At 41.8% G+C, this 16572-nt stretch overlaps 1 long non-coding RNA gene across 1 annotated transcript; it reads right to left on the reverse strand.

Moving 5' to 3' along the window:
* Positions 1 to 187: 187 nt before the first annotated feature.
* Positions 188 to 15574, reverse strand: LOC144588160 (uncharacterized). Its single transcript, XR_013543534.1, has 2 exons — positions 9645 to 15574; positions 188 to 9539 (listed from the first exon to the last, which is right to left on the reverse strand). It is a non-coding gene; the product is annotated as an uncharacterized LOC144588160 (long non-coding RNA).
* Positions 15575 to 16572: the final 998 nt, after the last annotated feature.

The following is a 16572-nucleotide window of genomic DNA, read 5'->3' on the forward strand; positions in this document are numbered from 1 at the left end:
CTTGGCAGCTGCGATTAAGGTAAGGGGGTGTTGGTGGGGGTGGGGGAGGGCTAAGGTAGGGAAAGGAAGGGGTGGGGCTAGGCTGTAGGGCCTGGTGGCTGCAGGGTGGTGGCGGCTGCCTTTCTGCCACTGATCAGTTGATCGGCGGCTGGTAGGCAGAATGGTGTTGTTGTTTTTTAATAGGAAGGGGGGTCAGTGGGGCTGTTGAGGTGGCAGGGGATGGCAGGTTATTTAAAAAAATAACCCCCGCACAAATCAACGAATATATTCATTATTCATTGCTTCGTGGGGGCAACTTCATGCTTTGTGAGTCATCAACTTTTGATGACTCACAAAGTTGGAAAACTCGTCAAAATGTAAGTATGTAACTACGAGGGAATTTTTTTCTCTTCAGGAAATGTCTTTATCTATCATAGTGCTTCTGTCTGACCTGATCCAGTAACACACCATTCCAGATTCCCTCTCATGCCCCATTGGCTCTTCATACAGAAAGATCTACTTACCCAAATGGCATGTTGTATCACACTCTGCCCCAGCATATACACCACCCATAAGATTGGTAGTACTGTAAGTGGATCTAAAAGTTTTACACATCTAGGTTCTATTTTAAAGAGTCATATGCTGGTGGGATGGGAGTAAAGGCAGTGACTACCCATGTGCCCTCAAAATCTAATTTCTCCTAAAAGGTATAGGACAGGACGCTCTGACCTATATGACCTTTACTGAGATACAAAGTGACTCACATGGCTTCCTGACACCTCTAGTTTATTCTATGCACGTAATGTTCCAATGACATGTGCCTATTTCATTCCAAGTAGGGCCAATTTCTAACCTCCACAAATATAAGCACTGAATGCATATATTCAGTGTGACTCCATTACATATATTTGCACCTTGAAAGAAGTTTGACTTCTTTTAATTTGCTGTGACAATTTCACTTCATTTAATTTGCTTTGAAAACTCTGACTAAGATCACAGGAAACATTTAGTTTCCACCAGTGAGGCACTGGACATGACACACAGTTAATTCACCACAAGCTACATCAACACATTTCATAAGTTGGAACTGATGCAATGGCAAATCACAATTCATGAATACAAAGCAGGAAATTATGAATTCATGAATGCAAGACAGTATGTGATGAATAATTAAATAAACATCTATGTGAATATGGAAACTGAGAGTTCACAAATGGAAGGGGGTCTTCAACTTTGCATAGAAATCACACTGAACACTCATGTATACTTTAGATGTCTTTAATACTTTTTGTGAATTTATTTCAGTTTTCAAACCTATGTCATACCCTGTTCCAGTAACACTTTTTTCACCTTCTCACCCTCCTCAACCCGGTACTGAAACACAGCACTGTTAAAGGAGCCAATCTTCTTGCTAACCATGAGAGAAGGAACATCCTGAAATATAATTTCACTGGAGATGTGAAATTTGCCTAGATATGGGATAATTTGAAAGCATATACAAATGAACTTGGCCTAGCACATGGTTTTTCACAGCTATGCTTGGTGGAGACATGGGAGAGGCCTTTCTCTGTTGCTGCTCTCAGACTGTGGAACTCCCTCCCACAGGAAACTAGGCTAGCCGCAGCTTTGCTGTCCTTCCATAAACAAAGACATATCTCTTCAGGCAAGCTTTCCCTCAGTGACTGGTGGCCTGAGAGAGTTGTTGTTGTTGTTTTAGAAGTGGATTGTTGTGTCTTGCTGTTTTTAAATGTGATTTTAGTTTTGATTTTATCTACAGTTTTAATACTTGTTTAATTCCTTTTAAAATAATTGTATACTTAACTGTTTTAAATTTTAAATATTGTCTTTTAATGATGTAAGCCACTTTGGGTCCTTTTAAGAAAAAAGGCAGGGGAAAAAATTAAATAAAGAAAAGATTGTGAAGAGGTGAGAAGCTGGAAAATCATTGTGAGTGAGCAATGGCTATGCTGGCTGAGAAGTTCTGAAAGATACAACCCAAAAATCATAAGCTTATCCATTTTGGGGGGGGGGGATGAGGTTACTGAAGTAGCACATGAATTAAAGTAGTTCCTGGAATCTTAAGTCAAATCACCCTGTCCCTAAAAAATTATAACAATTCTTCTGGACCTCAGGGGAAAGGTAGGGGAACTTTTTGAATTCAGTTTGGGATGACTAAGACATAGAAATGTCATGCAGGGTATCTTAGAAGCTGCAAAATCACTGCAAGTAACGCAAGTCAGTTCAATGTAGTATTGAGGAAGAAAAGACTCAGAACTATACTGCAAAGAAGGGAATACGAAGAAAAGGATATAGGCATCTTCTTGGATGCTACTCGGTTCCCAAGACCAGGTGCGCAGTAGCAATGAAAAAATCTTCAATGCCTCACTTCCTACAGCTTCTAAAAAAAAGGAATGCAATAAAATTAATGACAACAGAAATAGCTCCAGACTTGGATGGGTTTTCTGCTGAATGATATAAAACATTTGGTAAGGAACAAGTTCCAATAATAGGTAGACCCAATAAAAGGTAGGTTATTTATGATTACAGGAATCACTAAGACAGATCAGTCCCTCCAACAATATATGAGTTTTCAATTTCTTCAGACTCCCTCAGTTGCAATAATTGCATAATCCTCTCTTTTAAAAAATACAAATGCAGAGTCTCATTCTCAACAGCCTTAGCTGCATGCTTGAGGATGATTAACTGTGGCAATTCATCTAGCACAGATGGGTTTTGGACCCTCAAGACAGGGAGTGGATCCTTTACACCAAGGGTAGGCAAAGTATGGTCCTCCAAGTGGTGTCAGACCACAGCTCCCATCATATTCCCCATTTGCTGTCTCGGGACTGAGGGGAGCTGCTGACCATCAATAGGAGTATTCAGGAGTTACTTTCCTGGATACAGAATCCACACTTCAAGGGGAAGGCCTAGCTTCTCCCCTCATTAGCTGTACATGGAAAGCAATGTACCTGGAGCAGAGATGTTCTTACCCATGTGTAGGCTCTATAGGCAAGCAACTCCCCAGTGTTCATGGGATCATGCTCATGTCTAAAGCTTAAACAAGCAGCAAAGGTGTCTTCTCTGCAACCACATCACTCTCCTCATGTGGAAAGTAACAAGAGAGAGGTGGAGGACCTAGGTGCTCCCCTTGAAGTGTAAAGAATGTAGCTGTGGAGGTCATGCTGGATTACTCCCTTGGAGTACCACACTTTGCCCATCCCTTCTTTACAGCTCTGGCTGACAGAAAAGCAGAGAGCAGAGACATGTCTCCTTTATGTATAAAACTTGCTTTGGACACAATGAAAATGTGTAAGAGCTTGGACTGCTTTTGTGGTAGTTGGCTTCAATTACATTTGCATATTACCAATAAAAATCAAATCCATGTCTTGTAGTTTGCTACAACATGAAGGAGGAAGGGCAACCAAAGTTAGTCATCGTTAGAGCTTTTATGGTAGCGTTATGCTTATTTGGGTAGCTTAAGAGGCAGGAAGCTAATGCTTCCCATCTGTAAAACAAAAATAAGGTTTTTAATTCCAAGTTTACCTTTCCAGAAAAAAAATGGAGAGTTGCCTGAAGTCCTGGGCTTAACATCCGCTAATAAAAAAAATATGAGATGGTAAACTCTTAAACTGGGAAAATTAGAATCACTGTCCTTAAGAGAAATTTGCATTTTTATTATCTACTTTCGGTTTAACCTTCGATCCCCACATAAAGAAAAAGATTAGTGAAGATAGTATCTATGTTATAAAAGAGTTCTGTTTTGCAGAAGTGTAGTTCTTCTACAATGTAAATAAGTCGAGGAACATTCACTATGACTGCTTTAGACTGTGCCATAAACTCATTTTTAAAGATCTCCATCTGCTCAGTTTTGTGAAACATTCACTGAGTATTAACTTGGCTTAATTCTTACATCCTCTTTCATGTGTTTAGGAATTCAGAAACAGCTAGTCAGTTCTAAGGCCCAATCTAAGATGGGGTTTACTACACTGGAATTTACACTGGTATAACCATCTAGTATCCTGTACTGTTTGTGAAGCTATCCAATGCTGAATAGCTCAGTTAGGTATCTGGCTGCAGAACCAGAGGTTGGGAATTGGATTCCCCACTTGGTCCTCTTGAGAGGGACTGGACTTGATGATCCAGAGGGCTTCTTTGTAGTTCTTGGCACTCCTGTTTCTAGTGGGACATGAGGGGCAGGTAGGGCCCTATCCCATCTCACTTGTATCTTGAGTAGGTGACAAGAGGGTTGGCTTAGAACACCCTTCAAGTCAGTGCTGGGAGTCAGGCTTGTGTTGCCCTGTTTTGGAGACAGCTTGGTTAACGGTACTGTGAATTAGCAAATAAAGATGTGATTTTCTTCCAAGTTTCTATCTTGAGTCTTCGTTCCAGAAGTGCAGGGGCAAACACACAAAAGAATTAATTACTGCCATTCTTGTGAGTGGGTCTTTATTTACCACCACCCCCGCCTAAAATGCTTTGCATAATAACAGTTTGTCTGTGAATCTCTTTTTCTCTCTGGTTAATTGAATAATATCAGGCCTGATCTCAACAGTATATGGTCACTAGGAAAACCAGTTTGCCAATGGTTGAAGACTGCAGGTCTTTTCAGAAGGAAGTGGGGTCTGCCATCAAAGTCCCAGGACTTTGGCCTTGCAAATCCTGGTTTGGTGACAGCACAGTTCAAACATATGGGTGCTCTGGCAAAAAGGACAACTCCTATTTTTTCATAGTATGCATTTCGGATAATTGAAATAACTTCTCTCCAGGCAACCAATAGCATAAAGCTATAAGTAGTGAATACATTTGTTGAATAAGGTCTACTGCGGCAGCGTGCACACACTGCCACACTATGTGTATCAGATGATTTTGTGTGCCCATCTAGACATCCATGGATTGGTTATTTTGCAGACTTTATAAGAGGGCTGTTGTGTTCCAGTCTTTGCCTGAGGACCCGAGCTGCCACCTTAGCTTTGCGTCTACTGAGATTTTGCTTTAGGAAAAAATCTGGGAAGTCTGGCCGGTCTTCCTTAGGTCTATTTAACACTTCTCAGGGCTTCTGCAAAATAACAATCTGCCACATTGGATCTAGCCCCCAGTATGAATGATGCATCCGTGTCTGTCAGCAATAACCAGACTAAAAGCTTCCTTGGTATTTGAAGAGCCACAATGTGTCCATAAGAGCATGGTTGGATGGGTATGTGAGACACCTGGGTTGAAGCAAGAAATTATTAGAAGTGATTCTATCAGCAAGCAGGCATGCCAAACAGCATGGTTTAACATTTCTTTTCAAGTCAATGAATGGCTTGCTCATCAGCTCATTTGAGAACTGGTTGTTGCTGGAAAAAGCCGCCTCATGTAGAGAGTCAGCCTGTTACTTAGCATTGGCTTGTCAACGGCTAGATTTAATTGAAGGTGAATGGCACACGCTTCACCAAGCTGCAATGGGTTGATGTGTGTAGAACTCTACATGAGCTCCAATTCTCCCCACAGCTGCCAGGAACCAAAATAGTTGTGGGCTAAAACACTGGGAAGATGACAATATTTGACCCTCTATCATGGTCCCCTCCTCTCCAAAACAAAGCATGGTGCCATTTCTTCTTGGCCACAGAGAGAGTTGTCTTTTGGGAAACTGTGCACTGGCTTAGTGCTTTGAGGACAGAACTCTACTGTTATCAGAAGACAACTTCAATATACTTTTATCAAAGACAGATGTTTCTTTTTAGCGTCTGGACCAGCTTGGGTGTTTTCATCACCTGGAGCAAATTAGGTCTCTGCGGTGTGCCTGGCTGCTCTTTTTGCACTCAGGGAACTGAACTAATTTCTCCCCCTCACATTCCTTTATTGTCATGATTCTAAGCAATGATATAATGGCACCTATAGATTCCTCAAGTTGGTTGGAGAGCTCAGTGCAGAGCCAGAGGCTGGGTGTTCAATTCCACACTGTGCCTTCTGTAAATACAACCAGTATGTGTGTCCTTGGGCAAGCTGCACCAGGGTACCGCTAGAAGAAGGGAAGGGTAAACCACTTCTGAGTACTCTCAACCTGTAAAAACCTGAAAGGGGTCACTGTAAGTCAGAATTGACCTGATGGCACATTTTAAAAAAAACAGATTCCTCAATGTTTATTTCCCCAAAATATACAAGTACTTTTTATTGTTGCTCTCTTCTTGTGTGCTGATATTAAATTAGGTTCTTTTCTAACCACCCCATGAAGTGGCATTGTTTGTTTTCTTTTAAATGCAGTTTCATTCCTTGTTTCACCCCTGTCATTGACAGTCAAAGAAGAAAATGTTCTGTCACATCATGGAGTATTGTGGCTGGCATGGCCACAGAAACTGTCATTTTAAAGAGAAAAACGACAACAGAAAATAACAGTTGGTGGTACCCCTGCGACATTAAAATCCCAAGAGAATGAGGCAAGGATTTGGGTGGCAAAAGAGAGGACCTTTAAATGTCAGACAAAACCTGTCCTCTAAAACATTAAATGAGAGAAGAGACACCCATTCGCCACAACGGCAGCTCAATTGGCTCATGCCCTTCCTTTTCATATAAGATGCTGTTGTCACAGAGGTAATGCTAGAGCAGGAATTTGTTCCACTGATAATTCGGGGAGTGAGGAGGAGGTAGGCATGGACTTTGGTCTTAGTCACAGAAAAGCAGAAAAGCGACCTCTTATTTGGGAATTCTTGGTCTTGTCTTGCTGGAGCCCCTGGGCTTGCTTACTTCACTCACATTTAAGTTCTGAGCTTTAATTTAGAAATACACCTCCTCCTGTAAAGCAGAGGTAGGGTTACCTTGGCTAGAATGAGAGCCAGTATTCAATTTGCCCAGAGCCCCAGGACCCCCCCCCCCCTACTCCATGCACATACAAAAAGCTGCCACAGACCTGTGGAATGGCTTCCAAGCAGTTTACCAGTATTCTGAAGCTATTTCATTGTCATGTCAATCTCTTTTAATATGTTTGGATTATTATTTATTTCACTTCCGTGCCACATGTCTTCCAGTGAAGGGCCCCAAAGGGTATAACATTGCTTAGGGTGTTTAAAGTTATGGTTCCTGAGCTTAATTGCCTTAACTGTGTGAGGAATAAGTACATGAGAATTAAGTACTTCCTGGCTTCCATCCAAGTTGGTGGAGTGATCAGAAACCAGGATGTAAATACCTCTGAAGTGTGGAGTGAATACATCCTTATTAAATTATGGCACTTAACGATACAAAAATACAGCATTAAACAAGAATAAATGCTATAAACATTTGTCTCTGGAAAAGTTAAAACAAGGGGAGATAAATCTGAAATAGCCACAGGTAGGCCAAGAAAGCAACTACACTGGTGCTGATTTTCATTGGGAAATGACATTGTTGATTTTCTGTGGCTTAAAAAAACTTTATGGAGTCTTCTGGCCTATGGGTCACATGATGTTCACCCCTATAGGGTTATGTATGTGTGCATGCTGCCAGCCCCCTCACCAGTAGAACTGGGATTCCCTATTAATAACTCCATGGGCTCCAGCTCAGCTTTTTGATTCAGAGAGAGGTTACACTGAAAATGAATTGATAGCTAGATTCGGGTTTATGAAATTGGGTTGAAGTCACATAGTAGTCACATGGTATTTGGGCCGGTGTGTGCATCCTCTTGGGAAAACTAAATCCGTTTTTACGCTATGTTGCATATTGGTTGAGGGGAGACATGAACTTTTTAAAGAATCATTGCAATTGAGTCTTTGTCCTGTGTCTGCCTGCCACACTCCACAAAGCCCAGCACCTTTTAGACTTGCAAGGGAGGGACAGACTCCCTCCCACTGGCTGCCGATGAAAACAAACAGGCAGAGATGAGATGGTGGTGAAGGTTGAAACATGCTTGTGAGGACACAAGAGGGGAAAAAAAGTCAGCCAGAAAACTCAGCCATCACTCAGTAACTCAATCAATAAAAGCCATGCAGGGTGGGTGGGGGGAATAAATTGATCCCTCTACACATGATCCTTTGAGCCTTCCTAGTACAAATGTTTGACACAGAGAAGTCTTTACTTTGTGAGAAGGAGAGGGAAGGAAAAGCAGTTTCCGACTTGAAGCCCATGTGGAATGGGAAAAATCCAGCTGCAGCCCCACTTGTTTTCATTCTCTTGGCCAGAGAAGGGAAGGCAATGATGGGGCTCCTTCCTCAGGACACCTTGCACCTCCTTGTCAGAATAAGCAGCAGCTGCCGTGCAGTGGGGACCATTTCTTGCACCTCTGTCTCTCATAGCAGCAGGAGCAACCACAGCCTTCTCCTTTCCCTCCCCTTCTCCATCTTCTTCTTTTTACTTTGTGCCAACACTTTCTCTTTTCCCCTCCTCATCTTCCTTCAAGGGAAGGCTTCAAAGGAAGGGAGGTTTGTGATTCCCCCTCACACTGGCTGCTGGCTTGCAAAGGAAGGAGACATGTACACACACAGATGTGCACAGGGATGGGTGGAGAATGACAGAATTTACACAGACAGAGGTATTCACATATGCCAAAGCAATTCAAAACTCGATTTCGCATGCAAGTTAAAGTAAACAATTCTCACACAGAAAAGTATTTTCCCTCATTGCCACTCAAAGTAACATGATTCCCTGTTGAAAAAAAATCCACATTTCCCTGTGCATCATATAATCATCTTTTAAAAAAATGATTTAAAACATGCTGAACTCGATTTAAGTATGGTTCTTTTTCCTAGTACAGTGGTGCCACGACTTACAAACTTAATTGGTTCAGGAACTCCGGTCATAACTTGAAATGGTCGTACGTCGAAGCACCATTTCCCATAGGAATGCATTGAAATGCAATTAATCCATTCTGGCTGGAAAAAAAAAGGCACACATACAAAAAAGCACTGCAAGACCCATCAGAAATGTGATTAATCCATTCCGACTAAAGGGGGGGAAGAAAAGCAAACAAATCGTGCAAGACCCTTCGGAAATGAAAAAAAAAGCAAAGCAGAAAGCAAATAAACTATGCAAGACCCATCAGAAATGGGGGGGGGGTAACCTAAAAGCAAACAAACCCCGCAAGACCCACTGGAAATGGGGGGGAACCCAAAAAAACAAACCCTGCAAGACCCATCACAGCATAGAAACATAATCCCACCACCCAGCCCAAACCCACACTGCAAAACCCACCCAGAACAATTTTTAAAAAGTAGAAAGCAGCACCTTACCAGGCAGTCCAAATCCTCCTCTGATTGCACACTTTCTAACCGCTGGGCTGAAAGAGGTACAAAGAAGCAGCCTCTTCGCCTACCAACGGTTAGCAATTTGAATTCCCCGCCTTTTTCTGTTTGTTACTGGAAGCTCTGGCCACAAGTCGAAACAAAATTTAGCGGCTGGAGTTGGTTGTAACTCGAAATGGTCGTATGTTGGGATGTTCGTAAGTCGATGCACCACTATACAATCAGGCTCTCATAAACAGTTTTTATTGGAATTACAGCAGCAGTTCCCTCTGCCTTTTCCCACACAGTCTCATAGGGTCAAATTACAGTCTCTAAACTTGTCAGCTTTGCAGGCCCAGCTAGTTTCATTTGAATTCTCCCAGAGACCAGGTTCTGGACGACAGGAAACAACATAGTCCAGAAGTCATCTCTTTTATACGTTTGTATAAACGAGCACAAGAACTCAGTCTCTGCAGCTAATCTCTCCCCTTCAGTTACCTCTCCAGAGCTCTCTCTGGTGCCTGGTTCTGTTGCCAGTCAATAAACCTGCTGAGGGTAAACAGCTTCTGGCATCCTCCCACACATCCTCTTCTTCTAAGATAGGCGGTGACTTTTGACTTCCTCGTTCTGCTCTTTTATTCTCCTTGATCTTGATCTTCTAGCTCTCTCTTATAGCTTCAGGGACACCCTCCAGCTGACCAGATCCTGAAGCAACTCACCTTCCTTCTGGCCACCTGCTACCTGTGTGCTGGGGCCAGACAGCTTGCTGGGGGTGTACGCCTGCACTCCCTCACAGTATGGTATGGGGAAGGTTGAAAATGAAGTATTTTCCTTTCTATTTTTAGCACTAGAGCCACATTCATCAGCAGTGCCAAAGCTGATTCTGGGATATTCTGGACAGAGAGAAGGAAGCACTTACTCAAATAACTCACAACCAGACTGTGGAATATATTATCACAATATGGAGTGATGACAATAAGTGGAAAACTGCACTTATACCAATACAATAGACTGGCTTCCAAGCTGTTCAATAGTGATCTCTGATGCACCCAGGACTACATATGTGGTTCTGCTTTTTAATGTGTCTATAGCCATATTCAGGAATTGTGCCAGAAATAGTGGCAGGCTGTAATGGGCTGGGGGGGGGGGACAGGACCAGGACATCCACTGCCACATCCTCATTTGGAAATCAGACCAACCTTCCTCTGCCCAGTGTAAATGCCTGCAGAAAGCCTGTTAAGTGTGTTCAGTTGTAAATGCTTATATCATATGTATAATCGGGCACCCTGCCTTATCATGGCTGAACTGCAATTGCATTCAGCTGAACACACCAACAAGCACCTCTTCAGTGAATGTGTGAAGGTCTGATTCACTTCAGGGTGGAGAAGAGTTTTGGGGCAGGTCTTATGTACTTCCCCATGTCTCAACCACAGTTAGATGTCTGCCCACTTTCAGGCTGTAATGCCTGAATAGGGCCGATGTCATTCATAATTCCAGCCACACTAAAACCAAGACAGCAGAGCCCAAGCACATTTTCACACAATTGCCAGCACCTAACCATTCCAATGTCTGATTTCATTGCTCTTGTGGAACGCTTGTTAAAATTGGTGGTTTCCTCAAAATGAGATCATTTGAAATTAGGTCATTGGTAGTTAATGGAATCCTCCTGAAATCTGTGAATCAGGAAGAGGTTAGAGGTTGATGGTGAAGCCTGGGGGGTTTGAAAATGGGCAGCATTTGTTTCTCATTCCTTTTTTAACCTCTCGAGGAGCTTTGCCTCTATACTCCTCCAGCTTTGCACAGAATCGTTTTCCTCAGCTACAGTTCCCTTTTTAGTCAGCCAAAGTGGTATGCTATTTTAAGAAGACCCTCTGTTACTATAATGTGAACTTCCGTTCCCAGATGCAAGAGTGATCCCAGCACTATTAGGATTTTCAGGGTAATGTTTTGTTTTATTCCCCGTTCCCCCAGCCCCTTCGGTCAGGACTGAAATGTGTGATCATATTAGGGAACTGCAAGCTCTCGCAAAGCACTCTCTACCTTTAGGCCTCATGCTTTTGTGGCACGATTCGACTAACAGGCAGACACTGATACAGACATACACACACACAACTAAAAGTACAGATGCTTTATCAGCCCTAAATGAGCTGTAACCACTTGGGAATGCATCCTTATTCTTGCTGTGAAAAGCCAATTGAAAACATCAACTTGGTATGCTGCAGGCTGGCAGCTAAGCACAGAGGTAGCACAAATTAATGTCCATGAGGAAATGGAAGAAGTTGAAGAAATACAGCATAACATAATTGAATAAAATCTGTATAGCATTCAGAATTTTGCCCCATCCAGCCATCCCTATAAAACATCTTGCTTTCAGACTTTTCAATGGAAATAGAATTATTACATGTGCACACAATGCTGGTGCTTCTATGTTTAATCAGCTAGTTAAGGCCAAATTATATTTGATGTTAAAGGTGTAGCAGGCAGCTCACAAGTTAGAATGTGGTGCGCAGATCTACACAAGGATCATTATGTATGAGCTTCCTGCCATTCTCTCCACCACCCCGTAGCAATTTTTAAAGAGGGGGAAAGGCTGCTTTTGACACCAATGAAGTCATTTTTAAATTCCCCTTATCAAGGGAGCGACATCTGGTAAGGAAGCAGATAGCAGGAAGGTTTAAACTTCCTCCCTTGTATGTTGTGGTTGCACTCCAAATGGAGGTCCCCACTCCTGTCTTGTGCATAATTAAAATGCAGAGTATGCAGTTCTTCACACACCACTTTTTAAGGTTTGTTATACAACTTATACAATCTTGATTCAGCTTATATTTCTTTCATGTTGTGTTTATGGTCCTGGCCAAAACAATGTTGAGAATGGCTGTGTGTAGACTATCCTGACTGTTGAGCTTGCAAAATTAACAGTTCAAACACCTTGGTAGGCCAATTTCCAATTACCTACAAAGGGGAGGGGGAAGAGAACACTCACTTTGAAAGGATTTACGTATTTATTTACTCTGCAGAATGAAGAAGTTCACATACATCTCAGAGTTTACAGATGTGTGCTAGCATTTATATACCCTACCAGTCACATATCTGCATTCCTCATCTGGTTAGTATAGAAGATATAGCTAACTTCTGGCCTCTTTCTAATGTTTAGGTTTCTCTCTCGTTGTTGTCTCATCTATAACCTTTGCTGTGTCATGCCATTCTTGTTTTCCTTAATTCTTTTAACAACACATTCAATAGATTCCTTTCCTTATGTTAGTAAAAGCAGGGCTTGATACTTATACCTTTCTTAGTGTCTAACACGGTGAGCTAATACAAAATGGTACTACTTACATGAAGCATAGCTGGGCATAAGCATGACTGAAAATAAATTTCTTAACATTGACATTTGTATCGTCAATATTCAGGTTGTCCATTGCTGTGCAAAGTCTGACACTCTTTTCCAGCTGGCAATGTGGGCAGGATATTGTGAAGCAATGTCAGGCCATTTCCTGGCATTTTCTGCATCATAGATACAGAAGACATAAATACCACATTCATAAAACAGAGATTTTTAAAAAGATTTACTACATGAGTCTTCAATACAGCATTTGACATTGGCAGTTGCCAAAATTATCAACCTAATGAGCTTGATGGTGATAAAGATTTTTTTATTTTTTTGGTCTTGGTGCTGAAAATATGATGATATCAGAAATTGGAAATTAGTTTCCTTCCTTCCTTCCTTCCTTCCTTCCTTCCTTCCTTCCTTCCTTCCTTCCTTCCTTCCTTCCTTCCTTCCTTCCTTCCTTCCTTCCGGAGGAACACTTTTTAAAAAGGAAATACATCTTTGAAGCTGTGATCCAAAAGCATCTGCCAGCCAGTATGGGCAACTCATAAGTATAATTAATCAAGAAATAATATACAAGAAGGAATATTCTGGATGTAGTTGTTTTTTAAGGTGGCTACAGTGGCGCCAGAAGCCATGGAGGTAAAGTCCCAGGACTTTTTGATAAACTAGCACCGTCTTCTGCCACTTCATGTAAACTTTCCTGTACCCTCTGAGCTTAGCCACACTCTTCATCATAAGTTCTCCCAGTAATAGTATATTGCTTTGAGTTATCCCCTTTTGTAATGGCAAGTATTTTGACCTGGTCTGGCCTTGACAATTAAGGGCCCTCTAATTTTCAAAAGATCCACTCCTGGTGGGGATGCAATCTCTTGTGAAACATCTCTGTTGCTGTGGCTAAGAACGGTTACTTGCAAACTTTACTGATGACCTTGCTGCAGAATTGACATTCTGTTTTAAAACAGACCAGACAGGCTCAGAGCTCTATGATGTTATGCGTTTCTGGAAACATTTCCTTGAGATAGTCTGACAATGTCACACTATTGCAGTCCAATTACAGATAATAACATGCTGCTGCTGCGGCTGCTGTTTTCCTTCCAGTAAAGCATCAAGCAGCCTCAGGGATGTGTTAGGATGAAACCGACTACAAAACAATTGAAGCCTCTCCAATCAATCAATGCATAATTGATGCTGGTACAACAACTGGGAACGAACAGATGGAACAGGGTTTTCTCTCTCTCTCTCTCTTTGGTTTAAATTACAGCATATCCGTTTAGTACAGTGATCAAACCCTGGAAACCCACCCCTGAAACCAAAGCATCCCCAGCTGAACATTTCTCTAAACAAGAGCCCCTGAAGAGAAATAAATTACTTCCACCCAGCCAACAGGAAGTTTAGAATGGAGCCCTTGGGTTAGGTGGCACTCTGAAGATAAAAGACACCATTTGTTAAAGTAATCTTGGGAGTATTTTTCACTTGAATTACTGTGTACAGTTTTCTGACCTAGTCAGGCACCACATGAACTCTGTGCTGATTGACAGCACTGAAAAGCCAGGGAAAAGAAAGCAGGTTCACACAATCCAAGTTCCAGCTCGAAGGGTTCCTTTTGCAAGTCCACCCCGGGGATTGCAAAACTGCCGGCTCTTGGCAGAATCTTTACAATGAGTGGGCTTTTTGCTAAGCAACTTGCAATATTGGTTGAAGGGACTGTGGAAGATGCTCAGCATATGAACCTGATTTTAAAGCACCAGATGATAGCACTGAGGCGAAACTTTTCAAATCAAGGGAAATGGAAGCCTTGCTGGCAATGTTGGTGGAAAACAAGTGCCAATCAAGAAACAGTTCAGGATCAGAAAGATTAACACATTGAGGAGCAGAGATAGAACACACACATTAGCTTCCTTAAAAGGAGACATTTGTATGCAACATTGAGGTATCCTTAAAACACAGAAGACTCATATACAGTGGTGCCTCGCTTAACGATTGCCTCATTTAGCGATGTTTTCGCTTAACGATGTTTTTTTAAAAAGAATTCTATGCATCATTTAACGATGTTTCCTATGGGCGATTTTCGCTTAGCGATTTCGGGACCATGCTTCGCATAGCAAATGCATTTTTTAGGTCCCCTGTTTCGCTTAACGTTTTTTCCATTTTAAAAGTGTCTTAAAATGTTCAAAAATATTTTAAATGCTTGGAATCGTTAGTGCACCTTCTAAAACGTGTGCAAACTTAATTTGGCTTTGATCTGACTTTTCGTTAATTTTTGGTGAATTTTTTTCTCCCCCATAGGAAACAATGGAGCTGTCAAAAGTTGGGCTCCATTGTATCCTATGGGGGAGAAAAAAATTCACAAGAAATTAACGAAGACTGAGAACAAAGCCAAACTAAGGTTGCACATGATTTAGAAGGTGCTCTAACGAACCCAAGCATTTATAACAGTTGCTGACTTTTCGTTAATGTTTTGTGAATTTTTTCCTCGCCCATAGGAAACAATGGAGCCCAACTTTTGACAGCTCCATTGTTTCCTATGCGGGAGAAAAAAATTCATAATAAATTAACGAAGACCCAGAAACTGTTTTAAATGCTTGGATTCATTAGAGCACCTTGCAAAACCTGTGCAAACTTAATTTTTTGTGAATTTATTTCTCCCCCATAGGAAAGCATGCAGCTGTCAAATTTTGATAGCTGTCAACATTTGGTGGGGGGGAAAATCAGCAAAAATTAACGAAAAGTCAGATCAAAGCCAAATTAAGTTTGCACCCGTTTTAGAAGGTGCACTAACAATTCCAAGCATTTAAAACAGTTTTTGAACCTTTTAAGACACACTTAAATTTGCAAAAATGGACATTGCAAAACCATTGAAATGCATTGAATAGGCTTCAATGCATTCCAATGGAGGAAACATTGTATCGTTTAACAATGTTTCCTATGGGTTTTTTCGCTTAAGGACGGCAATCCGTGCCTATTGGAACGGATTAACCGGTTTTCAATGCATCTCTATGGGAAAACGCGTTTCGCTTAACAATGTTTTCCCATAGCGATGTTTTTTGGAACCAATTAACATAGTTAAGCGAGGCACCACTGTATACACTCTTATATGTATCACTCAGGTGTTTAAACTGACAGAAATGGATGGATCAGTGTATTTCTCATCTATCTCTGTGTTCCTTGCATTTATTTACAAATCTGTTCTATTACATTTTTACATTAAGCTGCAATTTAGCATATACAGTGGTGCCTCGCATAGCGAGGTTAATCCGTTCCGGATTAACCTTCGCTATGCTGAAGCATCATTGAACGGGGCAGGGATTTCCATTGGAACACATTAAACATGGTTTAATGCGTTCCAAATGGGCCAAATACTCACCGTTCAGCAAAGCTTCTTAATGGCCGGCAGCCATTTTCGCGCCCTCGCCTCACTTAACGAGGGCACGAAAACACTGTGCGCGGCCATTTTGGGCCATTTCCAGGCTTCCGGCAGCCATTTTGGCTGCCGAACAGCTGATCATCGGGCTTCATTTTGCGAAGATTGGTAAGCGAAACGCTTACCGGTCTTCGCAAAGCGAATTTAGCCCTATTTAAAAAACATTAAGCGATCGCATTAGCGATCCGAAAAAACGGATCGCTATGCAATTTCGTCGTTATGCGGTGCGCTCGTTAAGCGAGGCACCACTGTATATAAAAATTATATATATAAAGCAGCACATGATTTTTAAGCATTTCCCCCATGCAATATGCATTTTTATTAATATTTCCTTTAAAACACACTTTAATGCATGGATGCATTTAATGCAGAGCTTACCTCTGCCGGTGTGAATCCATACACTGGCAAGGACTATTTGCCCGCTCCTGTCAGACAGAGATGGGCAGGCAGGGATGCCCACAGACATCTTCCACATTGTTGTGTTGGGGGTGAGACTAGCTGAGCCATATTATAAGGCTCACCCACCCCCAGCCAGTCCTCTTTCGAATGCAGCAACCCACCCATCCACCTTGGGTACAGTGTGGTTTATGTGGTTGCTTCAGGGCTGGATAGGAATTTTTGGTCTACCTTACCTGATTGACATTTGAAACAAAATAGGAAAAGATGTTACAGCC

Source organism: Pogona vitticeps, chromosome 3 (genome assembly GCF_051106095.1).
Source record: "Pogona vitticeps strain Pit_001003342236 chromosome 3, PviZW2.1, whole genome shotgun sequence".
NCBI lineage: Eukaryota > Metazoa > Chordata > Lepidosauria > Squamata > Agamidae > Pogona > Pogona vitticeps.